The sequence below is a fragment of the Podarcis pityusensis genome (genome assembly GCF_964106645.2).
Source record: "Podarcis pityusensis genome assembly, chromosome: Z".
In the NCBI taxonomy this organism is placed as follows: domain Eukaryota; kingdom Metazoa; phylum Chordata; class Lepidosauria; order Squamata; family Lacertidae; genus Podarcis; species Podarcis pityusensis.
The window spans coordinates 38,859,786-38,879,498 of NC_138044.1; the positions used below are offsets into that span (position 1 = coordinate 38,859,786).

Genomic DNA, 19,713 nt, shown 5'->3' on the forward strand with positions numbered 1-19,713 from the left:
CTGGGACGATGGCGCACATGCCCACAGAGAGGGCTCTGAGTGCCCCCTCTGGCACATGTGCCATAGGTTCGCCACCACTGGGCTATACCATAGGTTTATATAATGGAAATACAATACTGGCCATTTTATGTTCCATCACATCCCTAACAATCCCTATTATTTGAGAAAATTTCTACTCTGCATTTCTTACCTCAAAAGCATCCCCAGATTTTAAAAAAGAATTCTCCTTAATGTTGGTAGACAGAGACCTAAAGGTGGCAAGTGGACCAGATCTTAAGCCATTGAGAATCTTTCAATTTACCGATAGGGTCAGTCTCTCACAGCAATTCAAAGTAGCAAGTGGAATGGACTGGGGCTGTATGCTACACACTGGGAATTACTTTGCAGTTGCACAGTACACATTACCACTGTATTAAGCAAAATGCTTGTTCACCAAAGACACAGCAATGCATTTTCATTAACTGCAACTATGGTAGCCAACCTGCTATCAGTGGTGACACGCTTGTCCAATTCCTGACTGTGGTTTTTAACATGTTTAAAATACTGTAAGCAATAGCTAATTACCAGATGAGTCAAGTGCCTCTTGCGAGGTTTCAAGTTGAAAACAAATGACAAAATTGAAGACCATATACAAGCATTTCAGCTGTCTAAGCTTTAAATCCAATTAATCAAACTTAAATATTATCAAATGCAACTGAACACTATATTCTTTTAATTTTACACCAAAGTCTTGAAATGTAATTTCCTGGCAGGAATAAAAGGTTAAAATTCATACTGCCACTAAGTGATGCTAAAACACAATCAGCTTACTTAAAAAAAATGTATCATGCTGGAAGATCACTTGGTGGAGCTCTAGCCCAAAGCTAAACAAGACAGGTCACCCAGAGGTTGACCTAGCTATTTCTTGACAGGAAGTTTAAACTGTAACAGCTAAGGCAGAACAATATTATAATGAGTTAGAATTTATATTTTGCAGCTTGCTAAATAAAATTACGTACATAAGGTACTCCCTCACTTTAATCATGCAGAGCTTAAAAAACCCCAACAACTATAACAACACAAACAACCCCCAAACCTGCTGCAACAATGAGGAAGGTAGTGATTTTACAGAGTTTTGCATCGTGATTAAACTCATCACATTAATATATTTGAATATTTGTTATATTAGTTAATTTTCTAGGTGACAGCGTGTTTTCAGTTGTAAGCTAAAGATTCTGCCACAAATGAACAATCTGATTTTAGAGCGTTGCTCCATTAAGAATTATGCAGATAAATGTCCACTGGAAATGAGAATTGCAAATAGAATGAGCCAAAACTGATCAAACCTCAGGGACAAAAATATCTATATCACCTCACACAAAATGTGGCTCTCAGCCAAATGTTTGGAATGTTCCCACTGAAAAGTAGAATGACTGTGAACTGACACTGAGCAAGATGAAAACGCTGCAGTGAATAATCCAAGATGGGCTCAGTCACACATGCAATTCATCACATGATATGACTACAGCCTATGTGAACCAGGCCCATCTGGATTTAAAACTATTATTATTGCATATTTCCCACGAGGGCTTGATAATGAAGCCTACATATGGAGCAAATATTACTGTTCAAGAAAAGTACACTCCTGAAGGTCCAAGGTTAAAAAAAAATTTTTTTAATGGTCTGATGCAGATACTGTATAGCATTGCCAAGCACTGCTAATCTTTTAACCAAATGCAATTTTCAATAATAATAACAACAACAACAACAACAACAACCACCTGCCCTTCACCCTAAGGTCGCAACCATCACCACCACCTGCCCTTCACCCTAAGGTCCCAGGGTGGGTTACAACAATAATAAACACAACATTATAAACAGTTGAAACTACATATAATCACAAAAATAGGGTGTGTCATAAAAATATGCATCTCTGGTGTCAAAAGCCAGAATAAAGAGGTCACTGAAAACGATATACTAAAGTTGCTGGACACACTTCGGTAGACAGGGAGTTCTATATGTTAGGGGCTGCCACAGAGAATGTCCTATTGCAGGTCAGCAGAACCCCCAAACTATGAGTCTGTTCCTTCCAGGGGAGGGCAACCCCATCCAGGACAGGCCATCTCCCCACCTCCTAAATACATTACATATCTTGTCTATTCAGCTTCAATTTATTGACCCACATCCAGCTCATCATCAGCTCCAAGTGCCTCAACTGCTTCTCCTAATTCATATGGAACAGAGAGACACGGCTGAGTGTCACCTTTGTACTGATGACACCTTGCTCCAAATCTCCTGGCAACAGCTTCCAGTGGCTTCATATAGATGTTAAATAGCATAGGAAACAAAGTGCCTCACAAAGTTGTCACTGTAGACCTCAAGGGTGCAAGAACAATGATCTCTTGGCCAGGTGACAAAGGCCCATTCAACACTCAGAAAAGCTCTACCAGACAGCTACTTGCTGCCACAATGGTGGCAGAGAAATAAATTTTCTTTGTGGTCATCACATGGAAGGCACAATGGTACTGTCCCACCTGGGTTCTGTCAGGTTCATACCAAGATTTAAGCTACCTGCACTCAAGATACTGACCTTCCTGGTACAGCATTACTAGCTGGGATTAACCTTAATGGAGGTTTGCAAACAATTATGGTTAAAAATCCAATTCAGGGTTATAGCTGTGTTATGGTTATGACAAGGAAACCATGACAATTCATATGGGAGAAGGAAAGGTTTCAGAGGTTGATGTGTGTAAGCCTGCAACCTACACAAAGCAGAAGCTGGACAGCATTTTTTACACTACGAGGGATTGAACCAGTTGTACATATAATTTTTCTCCCTCCCCCTTAAAGTGGAAAATGTGTACACCTGTACACAAATGGCAACAGTTAGCAGCACTTATATTAGCACAGTATCTAATTATTCATAGGAAATCTTTGTCACTCTCACAGTCACACAGTAGGCATGGTCCCATTGTTTCACTTGTGCTAGGCTGACTTCACAACACATCTTTCTCCACTTGTGCTCTAGCCATCATTCAGCCTGTTTCACTAAGGTGCATGGTGGGTTCAACAATGCCTGAGAGCATACTTAGGGGCAACTGTGTCAAGAGCCCAACAAGTCTTGGTGTTCCACAGCATGACAAGGGCTGCAACAGGATCACCTGCTCTATCTATGAGAAATTCCTCCAGAGCATTCAGGAATCCATTGGACTCCATTAGTCTCCCGAGACAGATCATCTCAATCTGTCCACCATCCTGAGTGGGAAGATTGGAGCTATAAGTCCAAAGTTTACCATGAAGTGATCTAACTATGATAGCAGGGTGGCATCCACCATCCCCAGACCATCCCTTCCTCCATCTGGAGCAAAAATGCAAACTAGGGTGTCCTCTGCCCTGTGTGCTGGACCAACTTGAGACAGACCCGTAGTTGGCATGGGACTGCCTCAGCGCTGTAATTCTGGGTTATTCTAACATCGCACATAAGACCATCTTTGACAGCTCGGTCAGAAAAGATACTGGGCAGCAGGGTGGATGATACACCAACAGCTCTGAAACTGAGGGTTTTCCTGGAAATAATTATGGAACACAGCAGCTCCTCATTCCCATACTGCAGCCTGTGCTGATGCTGCACCAAGTATCCAGGTGGGCACAGCTGGACAAGATCAACTCTTCCCAACTCAACTACCCACCTCATCCATGGTCAAATCATGGATAAATGTGGTTTTATTCTGTACTGATCTAGCATTAAACAGCAGGCACAGATGATGAGTAACCAGCAACCCAACACTGGAAGGGATGGGGTGAGAAAGAAAGAGTAAATAGCCCCATCTTCAACTTGCATGGTAACCTGTCACCTCACCATGGGTGTATCTCCTTCTACCCATGATCAGTGAAATTGTGGTGGCATCGCCTACATCCCTCTTTTCCCAAACACATTATGCAAACAACAACAGCCCACCAAAAAAAAATCTGCCACCACCGATTATTCCACAAAGTAGCTGACATAATTGAGAACAATGTTAGTGAAGGGTACAGAACCCACCCAGTCACTATCACACTAGAGCCCATCTAATAAATTCCATAGGACTTAAAACCAGCATTTATATACAGGTCTGAAGCCTAAGTATGGGAATACAGGAACACGTGCACTGCAAAATTCTATCTTCCATTCTTCCTTCAAGTGTTTCCTTCTGCTTCATTTAACACAGTCCCACTCTCACAAAAATAGTAGCAAACCAAAATGAAGTGCCCATGACCAATAGTTCAAAACAGGGATGGTTGTTATTGGACATACTGCAGCAATTTACTTTCATCAGGTAAAACATGAAATGCCTATGTTTTGTAGGTGGCATGTAAATATTCCTATTTAGGAAATGTTCAAATTGGTTTTTCATTTGCATAGCAAAGCCTCTTTTATATGTCTTTAGCAGCAGGCATTGATTTAGTTTTGAGATGAATTGTAGATCTAACACAGCCTTGTAAATAAGCTGTGAGAAGTTACTAGCCTGGCTTAGTGCTGACAAGGAGGGATTTAGAATTGCATTTCTGTGCTTGTTACAAAGAGATTGTTCACTTCATTTGTCTTCTGCTAGCTTGCTTACACACCTGTGTGGAATTCTTGATCACATGTGGCTACTTGGCTACTTCTTAAATACAAGGGTAGGCTATCAAGCTTTAATGTCCCAAAAAGTTTTGAATAGGGGTAGGTGGGAAGGAAAACGGCATTTCCGTGTGCTGCTCTGGTTTCACCAGAAGCAGCTTAGTCATGCTGGCCACATGACCCGGAAAAACTGTCTGCGGAAGCAGACAAACACCTGCTCCCTCGGCCTGTAAAGTGAGATGAGCGCCGCAACCCGAGTCGTTCACGACTCGACTTAATTGTCAGGGGTCCCTTTACCTTTTTAACTTACACTAGCTTAAAGTGCAGTACAGAGTACAAGGGATAAATCCAGACATCCATTCATGTGCAAGCAAGGCCACTTGTTTACTCAATTAAATGTGTACTCAGAAATCCAGGCATGTGTACTGTATGCAAACACAAGAACCTCCAGATGTTATACACATGCACTATAGACTGTGCCTTGCTTTTACTACACTGCCAACCCTTTCTGTGCCCCCCGGACTTAACCCCAATGATTTGCACAATTTCTCTGCAACTTTCTTTACCAAATACAAAGCTTTAAAGAACAATTCCCCAGCAGTAGAGCTTTACTGACTGATTGATACAAGAAAGAAATTATTTCATTTTGCTGTAAGGTAACTTCTCTCTCAAGCTGCCATGTAGGAAATTCACCCATTGAATGAAGGGGAGGGTGAGGGGGGAAGTTAGGTATGAGCAAATTAATTATATGACCAGAAGAGTTTTATCTCAGTTAGATGTGTTGTTTGTTTGTTTTTGCATTTATATCACACCTTTTCTCCAAGCAACCCAAGGTTGCATACATGGTTCCCATCCCCATCTCATTTAATTTCAACTACACCCCTGTAAGGTAGGTTATGCTGTGACGCTGTAAGTGGCCCAGGGTCACTTGGTGAGCTTCACAGCTGAGTGGAAATTTAAAGCCTGGTTTCCCAAGTCTTAGCACTGCACTGCCTTCTCATTTTAAATGCTGGTCATTCTGACTGTGTCACCTTAAAACAGATCAGACATGGGAAATATTCTAATCAACACTAGCCTAGAAGGCAAAAACTGGCATTATAGTAAGTGAAGATATAGCAAGCTGGTGGGCAGTTAAAAGAACCAATTTATTAACTCAAGCGTTCTCTACTGAGACAAAAGTCCCCAAATACTCAGTCTACGAAAATTGACAGCAACCAAACTTGACTGCATTTTTACTGCTACACTAGAAAGAGTTACGGACTGGTACAGTCAGTAGTTAAAGTTTGTGATTTGCATCAACTGGCTGAGATGAATGGGCTCTTCAAAATAAAGAAGTAGACTTAAGGCACTGGCAAGTGGGACCTGTAACTAAATTTTGTAATGTATCCTTATTCTAACAGGTATTCTCCTCTTCCAACAAGTCAGCCGTGCCCTCCAGGATTCTGTAAGCTGCAAGGGACACATTTTTACCTCCCTTCTCCAATTGGATCTCAGTATTTTTGTGGCTCCTGAAGGCAGCTGAGTATGCTCAGGTAGTATTGTGCAACTCTTGTTATTTACTGAGCCCTGAGTGCTCACTGGAAGGACAGATCGTGAAGCTGAGGCTCCAATACTTTGGCCACCTCATGAGAAGAGAAGACTCCCTAGAAAAGACCCTGATGTTGGGAAAGATTGAGGGCACAAGGAGAAGGGGACGACAGAGGACAAGATGGTTGGACAGTGTTCTCAAAACTACCAACATGAGTTTGACCAAACTGCGGGAGGCAGTGGAAGACAGGAGTGTCTGGCATGCTCTGGTCCATGGGGTCATGAAGAGTCAGACACGACTAAACAACCACAACATTCTATTCATTTAGCAGCATTTGGGGTGATCAGCTTTATTCTGGCCTTGCCCTTTCCCAAGACCCAAGGTCCCCAAAGTTTATGGACAATGATTGGCCTGGTCAAAATTAATGGGTTTAACCTAACTGAAGGGAAGGACCTGGTGTTGGGTTCTCTAATAGTGAAGGGAAAGACAAGCTGCACTCAAATATTCCCTCCCTTCTCATGGTCCTTAAGCCAACAATGTATGCCTAATACATAGGCTGGGGGTGTAGTTTCTTGTTTCAAATCTTCAGCAGCATTGTTACATGGAACTGGAGTGGCAATCTGTCTAATGGTTGTGCTAAATCCACTCAGAGACTTCCTATTTACTCAGCACTTTTTTATGACTGTGCTTGGATGCTGTTTATTGCTTCTTCCCTGACTGTAAGTTTCCCTCAGTTGTCACAGATGGATTTTTATATTCCAGCCCACAAAGATCTTGGGCTTCTCTGGGCTGACTGTCAAGCTGAAAATGACTTCTTGGTCTTGCACCTGTTCACCCTGAACTGGTACAGTGTCATGTCATTATTCCTTCTGAAGTACCGCCAGAGCTTAAGCATAGCTGTCAACTTTTCCCTTTTTAAAAGGGAAATTCCCTTATTTCGAATAGGATTCCTTGCAAGAAAAGGGAAAAGTTGACAGCTATGTGCTTAAGCCTCTCTAACAGTTTGCCAGCTGGAAACAGGAACAATATACTCTAGTACATGGGGCTAGCATGAACGATTCATTAGTGTACCTTATCTGACTTATCCAGTATGATATTATTTTTTATATAATTTTTAAATGTTTCCATTAGACCCTTTCTCCAATATAGTGCACAGAGCGACTTAGAAGATAAGTAAAATGTCATTTTAAAACCAACAAATACAATAACATTCAATATTCAGCAGTGTTTATAACATATTCTAGAACCATACACATAGAAAAAAATCCTTTGGGATCCAAATGCCCAAATAAAAATGTATTCACTTTTCTTAAATATTTCCATCATAGGTACAAATCAAATGCCAGGTGGGGGTGGAAGTGAGAGCTGCAATTTGGAGCTTGCAGATGGTAGCTCCGAATGATAAGGTTCCATGTTATCTTACAGACATATTCACACAGCTACATCTTACCAACAAATTTTATTGCTTGATACAGTAGCAAGTACGGCAGCTAAACAATGTGACTCCTGGTCCAATCTCTACACCTCGTAATTCCTCTGACCCTTTCACATATGGGCTGTCTGCTTGCAGTTCTCTTCCACTAGTGTATGAATAGCTAATGTGGTGCCCTCCATATGTTGGTGGTCTGTCATGTGTGTCAACTGGTCACGCTGGCTAGGGCTGATGGGAGATGGCAGAATAATATAATGACCAATGTAAGCACATCCTCCATCACAATAAATGATTATACAGGATGGTGGTGGTAAGTTAACTTTATTATCATGTTCTTGTCAACTTCTCTGGGCTTTCTGGTTGGCTGATATTGGAAGACAAAGCTGTGCTAGATAAATCTTAATATTGATGTTTTTGTGGAGATACTGACTGAGCATTAAGTTGCTGGCAACCAGATCTGGAGAACCTTGTTAACTACAGTACTTGGATGTTACATATATTAAAGGAGGAGCAAATGTTGCTCAGTAGGCATTTCAGTTTTTCTTTTCCTATACAAAGTCAGTCTTCACCCAGAGTTTGCATGAATATGGGTATCTAAAGGAAAACTTATGGGAGGAAAACCATGTGTTCAGTCCCTGTAGACTACATATTTTTGCTTGGCTTACTAGTCAGCCATTATTTATGGCCATCTTCCTTCCCATAGTTATATGATACATGCAGAGGGGCAGCAAGAGTATTTCCACTGTACTGATGTATGGAGAAGGTAAGAACCAGCAAAATATATCCCACTGTTTGGAAGAGTTTCTGTTGTTTCTCAAGACCTAAACTGCAGAACAAAAGGGAGCTCTGGAGAGGAAATCTGTGTGCTATGTGACAGATTGCCAGGAGTAATTGCTTTTGTTGGGCTAATGAGTGCATTGTGGATACCTGCACGAGTCTGAATTTTGTGGACTGCTTGGGAGTGAAGAAGGAATTCACAGTGGTGGTTACTGGTTCTTCCTTTTCCAAACATAACCTTCAGTACAAATGGTACCATAAGCATGAACTCCTTTGATTTTTGCTATTTTACTGTTAGTCTTTTGTCAAATTTTAACTATACAGTAATACTTTAATTTGAAATGAACTTCTTTCTATTTTTGCTGTTCTTTCTGTAAAATTATATAAATTTTATTTTTCAGTTTTTGAAACATTTTCTAGAAATACAAATCCAATATTTTCCCAATAAACATGTATATTTTGACTTCCCCTCACCCCTTTTGCTGTTTCATATATTTGTATAGTTCATAACACTGCTTTGTTATCCTTTTATTCTAATTATTAATTAATCCCTAGTTTTCCTTTCACATTAATTTTAATTGCTTGACTTTAAACTAATCCTGATAGAGAACTTATATGTGTCCACAAATACAGATAGTCCCAGTCTTTGATAAAGGTATTTTCCTCTTGGTTTCTTATTATAGTTAGAATAATTCCAACAAAAATATATAAAAAGTCTTTACCAATTGTGCTTGCATATTTAATAAATTCATAAAACAAAAGCTTGTCTAAGGTGTGCAGCTAATACTCTGATTTTGTGAACTTGGCACAGTATGCAAAGGTTCACCTTTCTGGATGATATACTACATCCAAATAACTGATAGTTAAATAACTGATGAGTATTACTCTATACTGCAAGTATTCTTATGACATACAACTTAAAGAGTTCCTAGATGTATGCTGATATTATGAAGCTAAGAATTACAATTTTTTCTTCTTCAGATGATAAACTCCGGAAGATATGTTTTTGCACACACCTCATTACATGACATTTTGCATTTTCTACATAAGAAGGCATTAATATTGCTAACTGAAAATATAATGTGTTGAAGCACAAAACAGTAGCATTTATTACGTTTTGAATTTTAAGCCATGATCATGCATAACCTTGTAATCATAGGTGACAAAGAACAACATGCTGGTGACTTTGAGAGGTCTGCTGGAAGAGGGATGGACTACTCCATCTGTCCTCTGCACCCACCCCAGAAACCAAGTGGGCTGCCCCCTTGGTTTCAGCAGACTGCGGGAGAAGATAATAACCTCTTCTTCCCTCCTCTGCCAGTCTCCAGCTAGTATTTGTTATTGTTGTTGCTGCTGCTGCTGCTGCTGCTGCTGCCGCTGTCGTCACTGTTAACTAAAAACGTTTGTGGACCTACTGAGCAAGGCTGGAAATGCATTAAAATGCAATTCTTAAATTCAACTTTATGTAAGTAAGGGTTGGTCTAAGTCAGTGGCAGTCAACACAGTATCCTGAAGGTGCTGGACTCGCAAATCCCATCAACCTCAGTCAGCATTATATGTATTTCTTTTAACCTAATGGGTAGCTTTTACTTAAAATTGCCAAAGAGCAATGGGGTCTTAGAAGACCAGAAGTTAACACATCCAGTAGAGTTGGGGCTTCAGGAAAGAAGTGGTCTCCAATTGGAGATGGTCAGAAAGAGAAAGTGTAGAAATGTAAATCCCTTTGTGCTTCTGTAGTATTTTCCTGTAATTCTAGGAGTACACAGTACAGCCAAGGTTTTGGGAAAGACTGTACTGCACAAAGGACAGCACAACTTCAAAGAACTTGGAAGAAAGGAAACCTCTATCTCTATGCTCCAGTTAACACAGAGATGCATTAATTACACCCAAGAGGTAGCATCATGTACAGCTTTGTGAATTACTTGTGTCACTTTAGTTATTTGTTGCAGCAGTACATTGGCAGAGATGCACTGATAACATGCTGTGACTGATCTTTCTTCCTCAGTTACTGTATAAAGAAGTTCTAGACAAATGACGAAGAAATGGGAATAACTCTGCACAAACTCTGTTTGTCTCAAACAAATGTTAAATTTTATATTGATATAGATTTTTATTCAGTTCTTTAGTAAAGAGTGCTAGAAAATGTTCGATTTTATACTAAACTTCCTCTCGCCTTATTTAAAAGCATAGCATTGGGGAAAGATTTCAACCTTTATTTGTTGGCATCACAGTAAATGGGACTTAAATGTCTGCCACTCACAAGTAAGTGAAGATGGCATTGTTGGCCATAATGAAAAATCCAAATTAGAGCTGTACATGTTCTAGTTAATCAAAACCTTAAGCTTTTGACTTATTTAGAACTTTTATCATCTTGATGGTAAACCTGGAAAAGATCAAATTTAGCTGTTCAACAGTGAAAACCTAAACAGTAGGAATATTTATATCATCTAAGATGGCGGGGGGGTTATTCTCTGAATAAACATGTTCTTTCAACTGCTAGGTAAAATTACTGAATCTGGCCTCTATTGACTTTTTTGCTTAGAATACCTCCTAAAATTAATTCTGAATTCTGTTACCATTATGACAGCCTAGATTCTCTTAATTTATATTATCTATCAAGGGAAGTGAGTGCTTTGCTTAAGGATTGAGGCAGATCTGAATAAAAGAAAGTTTTTATATATCTGGAGTTGAGGAATATGGAGCTGGTACAGCCTCACACCTGCATTGCATCGAAAAGAGCTTTATTTAAAAGTCTATTTTCTCACACATCTGGTGTTACAGCTCTTAAGAGGGAACATACTCATGGTGTTGGGTGTAATAGTTGATTCCATCCCCAGCCCCTTTGTTTATCATCTGGCCAGAAGTGCTATTCAACAACTTGGAATGCTATTTTGTCTTACTTTGGTTAGCTTAATACGGAAATTTTGGATTTTGTTCACCATAATATATCTATATTCTTTCTGTTTGGAGGGAGCTTAAATGGCTTGGTTTCTGCATTCCTCTGAGAATGCTACCACTCCATTTCACTGTCAAGGGCCATGGTTTCAGCCATAAAAACTTAAAGAGCTCTGCTGGATTAGGCCATAGGCCTATTTAATCCAATATCCTATTTTCCACAATGGCCAACCAGATGCCTTCAAGCACAACACGAGGATAATAAACATCTCCCACTGTTATTCTTTTACAGGCAGTACTGTTATATAGGAACATATGAACTCTGAACCTGGGAGCGTCATATACGCACCATAACTAATAGACACTGATAGCTCCATTTTCATGTCATGTTGTTCAATCAAGGATCAGGGGATGACTGGCTGAGGCAAAGACAGTCTGCAGCATACAACAGTAAAGCGTAAGATGAGGAAGGATCACAATTTAATGGCAGAACACATGCTTTGTATGCAGGTCCCAGGTTCAATGCCTGGCATTTCCAGGTGGGGTTGGGAAAGACTCCTATCCTGAGCTAGTGAACTAATGCACTGAAATGATATAGGCAGTTTTTTGTATACCTATGTTAAGCCTCCTTGTTCCTCTGATTAGACACTGTCTTATCAAGAAATATTTATTCTATATATACAAGTTGTGCCTCTCACATTACTTGTTCTGAGCTACTGATGTTCTCATACTAGTTTAATAAGCCCATCCTGCAGATCTTCCCTTTACCAGACCTCTATGGTTCAGGATCCACTGTGGACTTAATTAGTGGCAGGAATGAACCAAGATCTTGGATTATGCTATCCAGTGCTTCTCTCTTTTTTTGCCGCCTAGGAACACTAATCCTCATCTTGCATGTAGCACCATCCAAAATCTAGAGTAACAGGATACCTTTGCCCCTACAGGACCTTCCTTAACGTTCAAGCATAAATATTTTGGAACAGTTATTGGGGCTTTTATGAAGGTTAAATGTTGAACTATCTGTAGCCATTTGACTAAAACTGTCACCATCCTTGACCAATGGCCATGCTGGCAGGGGTTGATGGGAAGTATGCTGGCTACCCATGTACAGTACTTCACTGGCCGTTGTTACTAGCTTTTCTTTATTTCTACCTTCCACTTGTTGAGTCATTTTTCTGGCTCAAGACTCATGTATTCCACTTCCATTTCACACTGTGACCTGATTGGAGATATATGGGAAACTGTCCTTGGTAAAGCTATATCATCATTAATCAGAAAAACTGTACCTGTGACATGAACTGAAGCAACAGTTTCTCACATCAATGCTGTCTCTGTACTATATTTAAGTTCAACAAACAGGTTTTCCTGATAGCTACCCTACAATTTTGTAACTTACAGTGGTGCCCCGCAAGACGAATGCCTCGCAAGACGAAAACCTCACTAGACGAAAGGGTTTTCCGTTTTTTGAGTCGTTCCGCAAGACGAATTTCCCTATGGGCTTGCTTCACAAGACGAAACGTCTTGCGAGTTCTTGCGAGTTTGTTTCCTTTTTCTTAAAGCCGCTAAGCCGTTAATAGCCGCTAAGCCGCTAATAGCCTTGACTCGCGGAACGGATTAATTTCGTCTTGCAAGGCACCACTGTATTTTCTATAAGGTTTGTCGAAACAGATATTGACTTTCAAAAACATAAAATTGTTCTGTTTAGGCTGGCATCTAGTAGCCACTATCTATGCTATTTGAGAGTTAGAAACATCCAAGCAGGAATTGCTACTATGAAATATACGTCCAATTTAATTGTATGCATAGCAGAGACTTGCCTTGAAAATCCATGCTTGTGGCTCTCAAGAAATATGTGTATGCTGATAGAAGATCTTATTTAACTTGAAGAAAATTAAGCTGATACTTATTATCATGATTTCTATAGCCAATTTGTTGTAGCCAATTTGCACAGCTTCCCCTTGCCATCTCGTCCTTACAACTAATGGACAGCAGGCAAATTTATGATCTCAACTGATAAAAAAAAGGTGTGCAGAACACATGGCTTCCTGTTGCACTAGAACTTAAGACACTGAGAGGCAAAAGATAGAAATACTGATCCAACGGAGTGGAGCAGCCAGGGCTGAACGTACAGAACTATTTGAAAGCAGCTAAAATCCTGTGCTGTGGGACACAGATGGTGCTGTGGTCTAAACCACTGAGCCTAGGGCTTGCCGATCGGTTCGAATCCCCGTGACGGGGTGAGCTCCCGTTGCTCAGTCCCAGCTCCTGCCAACCTAGCAGTTCGAAAGCACATCAAAGTGCAAATAGATAAATAGGTACTGCTCCGGCAGGAAGGTAAACGGTGTTTCCGTGCACTTCTCTGGTTTCGCCAGAAGCAGCTTAGTCATGCTGGCCACATGAGCCGGAAAAACTGCCTGCGGACAAACATCGGCTCCCTCGGCCAGTAAAGTGAGATGAGTGCCGCAACTCCAGAGTCATTCGCGACTGGACTTAACTGTCAGGGGTCCTTTACCTTTTGAAATCCTGCTAAACTCCTATTTGGGGGGAAAGTGAGCAAGCACTTTATCTTGCAGCCCACTCCTTTTCCTTACAGGTGATCTGCAGAATTTTAACATTCCTAGAAGCCCATTTGTGCTCATTTCTGATTGTTGGATCATCTAAAGGAAGGTGTGTATGGTTGTTGCTTCTGTCTATGATTCCCCATTCAGTTAGGTAAATGGTTATGGAAGCCTACTTCTACCATGGTGCCCCTAGCTAAGTTGAGGTGGCTGAGGTGATGATGTTGTTGGGGGGGTGGTTTTGGAAGGAAGACAGAGCACCAAAGTATGCTGATTATAGAAATGTTTAGCTAGATTTATGTCAATATTTTAGCGAATTTAATTTAGTTGCCTCCAATGTGCATTATGCCTTTCCTCTAAGGAGCTCAGGGCAACTTCCAAAGTTTGCCCCTTCCCCCTTTGTTTGTTCACAGTAAGTGATATGTATAATAAGCTATGGCTTAATGTGATGTGTGAACCAGGCTGAAGTGCATGAACATCTGGAGGGCAAACGCTTGTCTACTCTTGCCCTAAAGCACACATACAGTTTAAGAAAACTATCTGAAAATGGCTTAATGCATTTGCTGTGTTCTGCTTTACTATGCAATAGTTTACCTTAAACTGGGATGGGTAAAATTTTCGTAGAAAGAGGAACACAATTATATATCCCAAACAGCTAAAAGTATTGAAAACACCCCTAAAAATGGGGTGGGGGGAGAATACACTTCACATATACAATCTCACTATCCACCCAAACTAACTCAAATACAGAACTGCTCATTTATTCCCCCCTTTTTTTCTTCCCATTATTTCTTCCTATCATTGCTGTGCCCTGAGAGATAACACATAATTTCTCTAACAGCATATTGCTGTTATGCTCCTTCTTTCCCCATTTTTATGTCTCCTCTGTGTATATTGTGCTTGGTTGCATTAACAGACTATTTGGGATAGTGCAAATAGTCAGTGCAGAATTACTGGTTCTTGGGGAAAGATGGGCAGAAATAAGCCTCCTCTTTGATAGTTGCAGAGCTTAATAGGGGCTATAGAGCAACAAGCACTCAATAAGCAAATGAGTAAGGAATTAGAACACTACCACATAGCTTGAAATAATTTTAAAACAATCCTTTCTCATGGTAATATTGGTCCATAAGTGGTGTAAAAGTGGTTGTGATAAGTCTGCCTTGGCTGATGAGAGTTGTCATAAGTACACCAACGATATACAGATTATTTCTTCATAGCACCTGAAATCAGGAGTGGCTGTGCAATCCCTGGATTAGTGCCTGAATGTAGTGGTTAACTGCATGATGGCTAATAAACTGACTTTGAAATATGTATTTTTTTAAATCCTTCCCTGGACTCAAACAGCTGCTGGGATCAGTAATAAACCACTACCTTGGGAGGATCAAGACAGACAGAAACATGTGGCTAGTTTCGCCATAGCTGTTTGTTTAAAACAAATTCAGATTATTATTTTAGTCAAATGAGTTCTTTTTCACGACAACTTGAGTGGTGCAAGATAAAGGGTACACAAAATCAACAATTTATATTGCTATATATAATAGCATTGTTTTGAGACACAGAATATCACAGTTCCAGAAACACAGCTTCAGCTAAGCATATTATCTGAGGAAGGCATTTCTATACAATCTGTGTGTGCCCTAAGATGGTGCCCACCACCAAAAACTGCTTGAGCAAAAAACTGACTTTATTTTTTATAGATGAATGCAACTGCCCATGTGTTCAAATCAGAACAGACTCACAACCATGTGAGTAATCATTTCAACTTTTCATAACCTGGAATGGCACTCTACAACATTACCAACCTTCAACCATTCTACTCTATCGGGAATGCCCACTGGCTGAATCAGCAACTCCCCACCCCGCTTGCAAACACAACTAATATGAAAAGCCAGTACTGTACAGTATTGGATAGTAATTAGAGTGCTGGTCTTAGACCAGGGAGACCTGGTTCAAACACCTATCCACATGACTTTGAGCTATTCACTAACGTCTCAAAAACTCACATTGCCAAGTAAACCATCAAACGCCATACTTTACTTCTCACACATGAAAAATACATTTCCCTTCACACACGTTCAGCACATGGTAAATATGTGATCTGGCAACAAATGTATAGGGTGTATTTTCCTGAAAATTCAGCAGAATTGCACAGGAATTGAGGCTATCAGACATTATCTTCCATCAGGACAACTATATATGGTACCTCGGGTTAAGAACTTAATTCGTTCTGGAGGTCCGTTCTTAACCTGAAACTGTTCTTAGGCTGAGGTACCACTTTAGCTAATGGGGCCTCCCGCTGCCACTGCACGATTTCTGTTCTCATCCTGAAGCAAAGTTCTTAACCTGCAACCTGAAGCGTCTGTAACCTGAAGCATCTGTAACACAAGGTACCACTGTATTATGAGAAACAAAAGGACAGTAATGTACTGAGTGTGCACCAACTGTTATAAAGTTCATAGTCAGAAGCATTTGACAAATTTGAGCATAAATTTGACATCATCAGCCTCCAGGTCCGGGGAGGGTGATCTTGTGTGTATGGAAAGGGGGGGGGGCTGGCAGAAGAATGTGGTATCAGGGAAGTGGTGGTCTTGAGCAAAGTAATCCTAAGCAAGCCGATCATCATTTTATTTGAATGTTCCCTTTCCATAGATAAAACTATGCTGAAAGTGCCTGACAATAGAAAAAGAATTTCAAAATTACAGACATAACAATAGTCAGAAATAAATAAAGGATATCAAGAAGTATATAACCAAATTGAGAAAGTTCCACATAAATAATGAGATTTTAAAATGATGATACCAAAAAATTATATCAACAACAGTAACAAAATCCCACAAGCAATCCCCCAACACAAGAGTCTACTCAGCCACCTCAGCTTTTGTAGCTAGAGTCCGTCAGGGCACTGCCCACCCAGGCATAGTAGGAAAGGGTTACAAAGACAGGGAGCAGGTCTTCCAGACTCACAGCCAAGATGCTCATATGGCAATGTAAGCTACATTCTAGCTGCTTCAGGCAGGGTATGTGGTGTCAGGCTGTGTGGGGTGGGAAGCATCAAGTGTTATTTTCTGCCCTTTGGTTGACTCTTATGGGATGATTTTAGTTTTACCTGCAGTTTTAGTGGTGTATCTTACGCAGAGTTCTGCTAGTGAAATCAGCTAGGATCAGCATTACTTTGTTTATTCCTCTCTCCACTCCAGCAAACCCATTTCCCATTCTTGACACACACCCTTTTTGCCCTCTACACCAGTGTAACTTCTATCACCTTAATTTATGCCAAGAGAGCTTTGGCTGCTATAAGTTTTTTATACTAATTCAAGGCCAGTTCAGTGCATTGGAATATACAATGCACCCTAACCTTTCCTACTCAGCATAGCACTGTTTTGAATTGTTCCTGGGGTGCACCAGAGAAAATCTCTGTCTCAGGAATGTATATATTTGCCTATCCAAGTTCTAAAGCAAGAGCCATGGAAACTAGAAAAACTATCAAGAAACTGTTCTTCCACAACCCCCAAACTCAGAAAAATGCCAGTGGTTTGATCAACCTATGGGCACCCTACAGTTTTGTCTCACAAAATTCGAAAGGGTAGCCACGTTACGTCTGTTCCACTAGGAGCAACTAAGAATATAGTGGCACTCTACAGACTAACCCATTTATTGTGGCATAAGCTTTTGCGGGAAGACAGAAGTGCCTGGCATGCTCTGGTCCATGGGGTCACAAAGAGTCGGACACGACTAAACAACTAAACAACAATAACAACAAGCTTTTGCGGACTAAATCTCACTTTGCCAGATCTCTTATACAGTAAAGGCAAGCTCTGGTTCAGAAAAGCTAATGCCACAATAAGGTACCAACCAGACTCTTAGTTGTTTTTACTCACAAAATAGCAACTAAATACTAAGCGCTCCATGATTACAGAGCTGTTAATAACTTTTCAGCACTTTGTACAAACATATCTGACACCACAGTTCGGCCCAAGTGTTACATAATGTCAAAAATGTCCCTGCTTTGAGGTGGTAAGGGAGCAGTCATAAAATAGGCTAGTGACACATGTAGATCATATCCAACTGAATGTGAATTGCAAGAGCAGCAGCAATTTATGATTTTAAGTTGTTTTGAACTATTTTTAATATTGTGTTTCAATTGCTGCAGCCCACTTTGAGACCCCAGGGTGAAAGGCAGGATTAAGACAAGGAAATAAGAAAGGAATGGCAAGGAGTTGAGTTGGAAGAGAGAGCCAAAGAGGAGAAAATGAAAAGAATACAGTATAATCTTAAAAGTGGGTCACCTTTTGAGGTTGGGCTAAGACAGGCTCTAGGTTATGAAACCATGAAACATTATTAATCTATGGTAGTAAAAACACTGACCATCTCCTCCTAGCTTGCTGAGAAACTTTAGGCTGTTTGTAAACAATGCACTGCAGAACGCAGTGTCCTTTTATTCCAAAATATAATACCCCATGTTGAAGAGACACCACGTGGAAAGTATTATATCTCCACTGCAAAACACCCCAAATCTATAAGCATCGTACACTACTGAGAACAATCTTAACTTACAAAGCTTCTGTTGTGTCCTTAAGCAGAGGCGTAAGCTTTGGTTGAAATTCAGGGCAGATGCTGTATCTGCAAGACTCCAGACGATGTTTCTGATGGCAGCCCCAAGGTGTGGATTGAAATACCTCTCTTTCTACAGCGCACTTTCAGGGAGTAGGCCTTAGCACTTTCAGGGAGAAGGTCTTAAATCATGCACTACTTTGTCCACAAACTCAAATGATTTGCATTCAGAAACACACGCGTGTTCAGATGTTTACAAATCCAGCCTTTCCTCAAGTGCACTTAAACCCACTTGCCAAGAATAGAAGATTCGGTGTCTTCTAGCGAGGCTGACGAAAGCGAGAATGCAGGGAGAGGGTGGGCGGGGGTGATTTCTGCGAACAGCGGAGCACAAGTCGGCTGCGGAGTAGGCCCCATCAACAAGGACTGTGTGTGACGCACTTCGGTAACCCGACTCCCCGCCCTCCCCCATGATGCTGAGAAAAAAAGAAAACTACCCTCCTTCCCTAAGAGGAGGAGGACGACAATAACAGATAATTTTGTTCGGCAGGTTTCCTCCTCTTAACCCGTCGGCGTCGAGAGAACGGAGCTAAGCCGGCATCTCCATGGGGAAAGGGGACGAGCCGAGCCGAGCCTCGGCTAGAATGAAACAAACATGGGGTGTGGCAGCCAAAAGCACCTCCTCCCTCACCGCAGGAAGGGAACTACCGAATAAGGGCTACAAGCCGCGGTGTGGAAAGCCTCGAGGGCAGCAGCGCCCGGGGAGACCCCCAGTTGCTTAGGCCGACTGGCAAGTTGATCAATACCCTGCCCCATATATACATACATGTGCTGAAAGTGGACACAAAGAGGTTCAAAACGGAGCTTAACAAGTCAACAGAAAATGGAAAAAGCAGGCGGTAAAACTAACACATTTCAAAATCCAAGGGCAGCAAGTTCACGCTAGACACCGCACACCACCAAAAATCGGGAGTGGGAAGAATCTCACAAGGTTTCACCCACTTTGGGTCGTTTCGCCGCCGCCCTATTTTCAGGGACGGACGGACACGCACACAAACACACACACAAACACCCAAAATACAAAAATACCAGATCCGCCGACGGAAGGATAGGTTTACGTCTAAGAAAGTGGGACCAGTTCATACCTGGAGAGTAATCAGCTCAATTTCTAAGAGTGTGGAGAGAACGGGAAAAGAGCGACAAGCGAGTACTGTATCTAAAACAAAAGTGGCGCCAAAATTAAAAAAAAACCCCAAAGCTATTAAACAGCCTCCTTCCGCCTCTTCCTCCCCTCCCACCCGGCAGCGACCCAGCGGGGTTTCCAGCAGCACAAGCACACCAAAAAGTCACTTTGAACAGGGGTTTGGTTCCCCCACCATCACCAATAACAGTT

At 41.1% G+C, this 19,713-nt stretch overlaps 1 protein-coding gene and 1 long non-coding RNA gene across 4 annotated transcripts in view; one reads left to right on the top strand and one right to left on the bottom strand.

The window, feature by feature from the left end:
- The window catches only part of STAG2 (STAG2 cohesin complex component), a 63,684-nt gene that overhangs the window by 41,749 nt on the left and 2,222 nt on the right, over window positions 1–19,713 (bottom strand). The window contains exon 1 of one of the 3 annotated variants that reach the window (XM_080991069.1): window positions 19,466–19,588. The exons of the other annotated variants lie outside the window; for them this stretch is intronic. The gene's annotated coding sequence lies outside the window, so the exon portion shown is untranslated. Of the gene's footprint in view, window positions 1–19,465; window positions 19,589–19,713 lie in introns of those variants that run through there. 3 annotated transcript variants of the gene reach the window in all.
- Window positions 18,709–19,409, top strand: LOC308468783. Its single transcript, XR_013981880.1, has 2 exons — window positions 18,709–18,765; window positions 18,871–19,409. It is a non-coding gene; the product is annotated as an uncharacterized lncRNA (long non-coding RNA).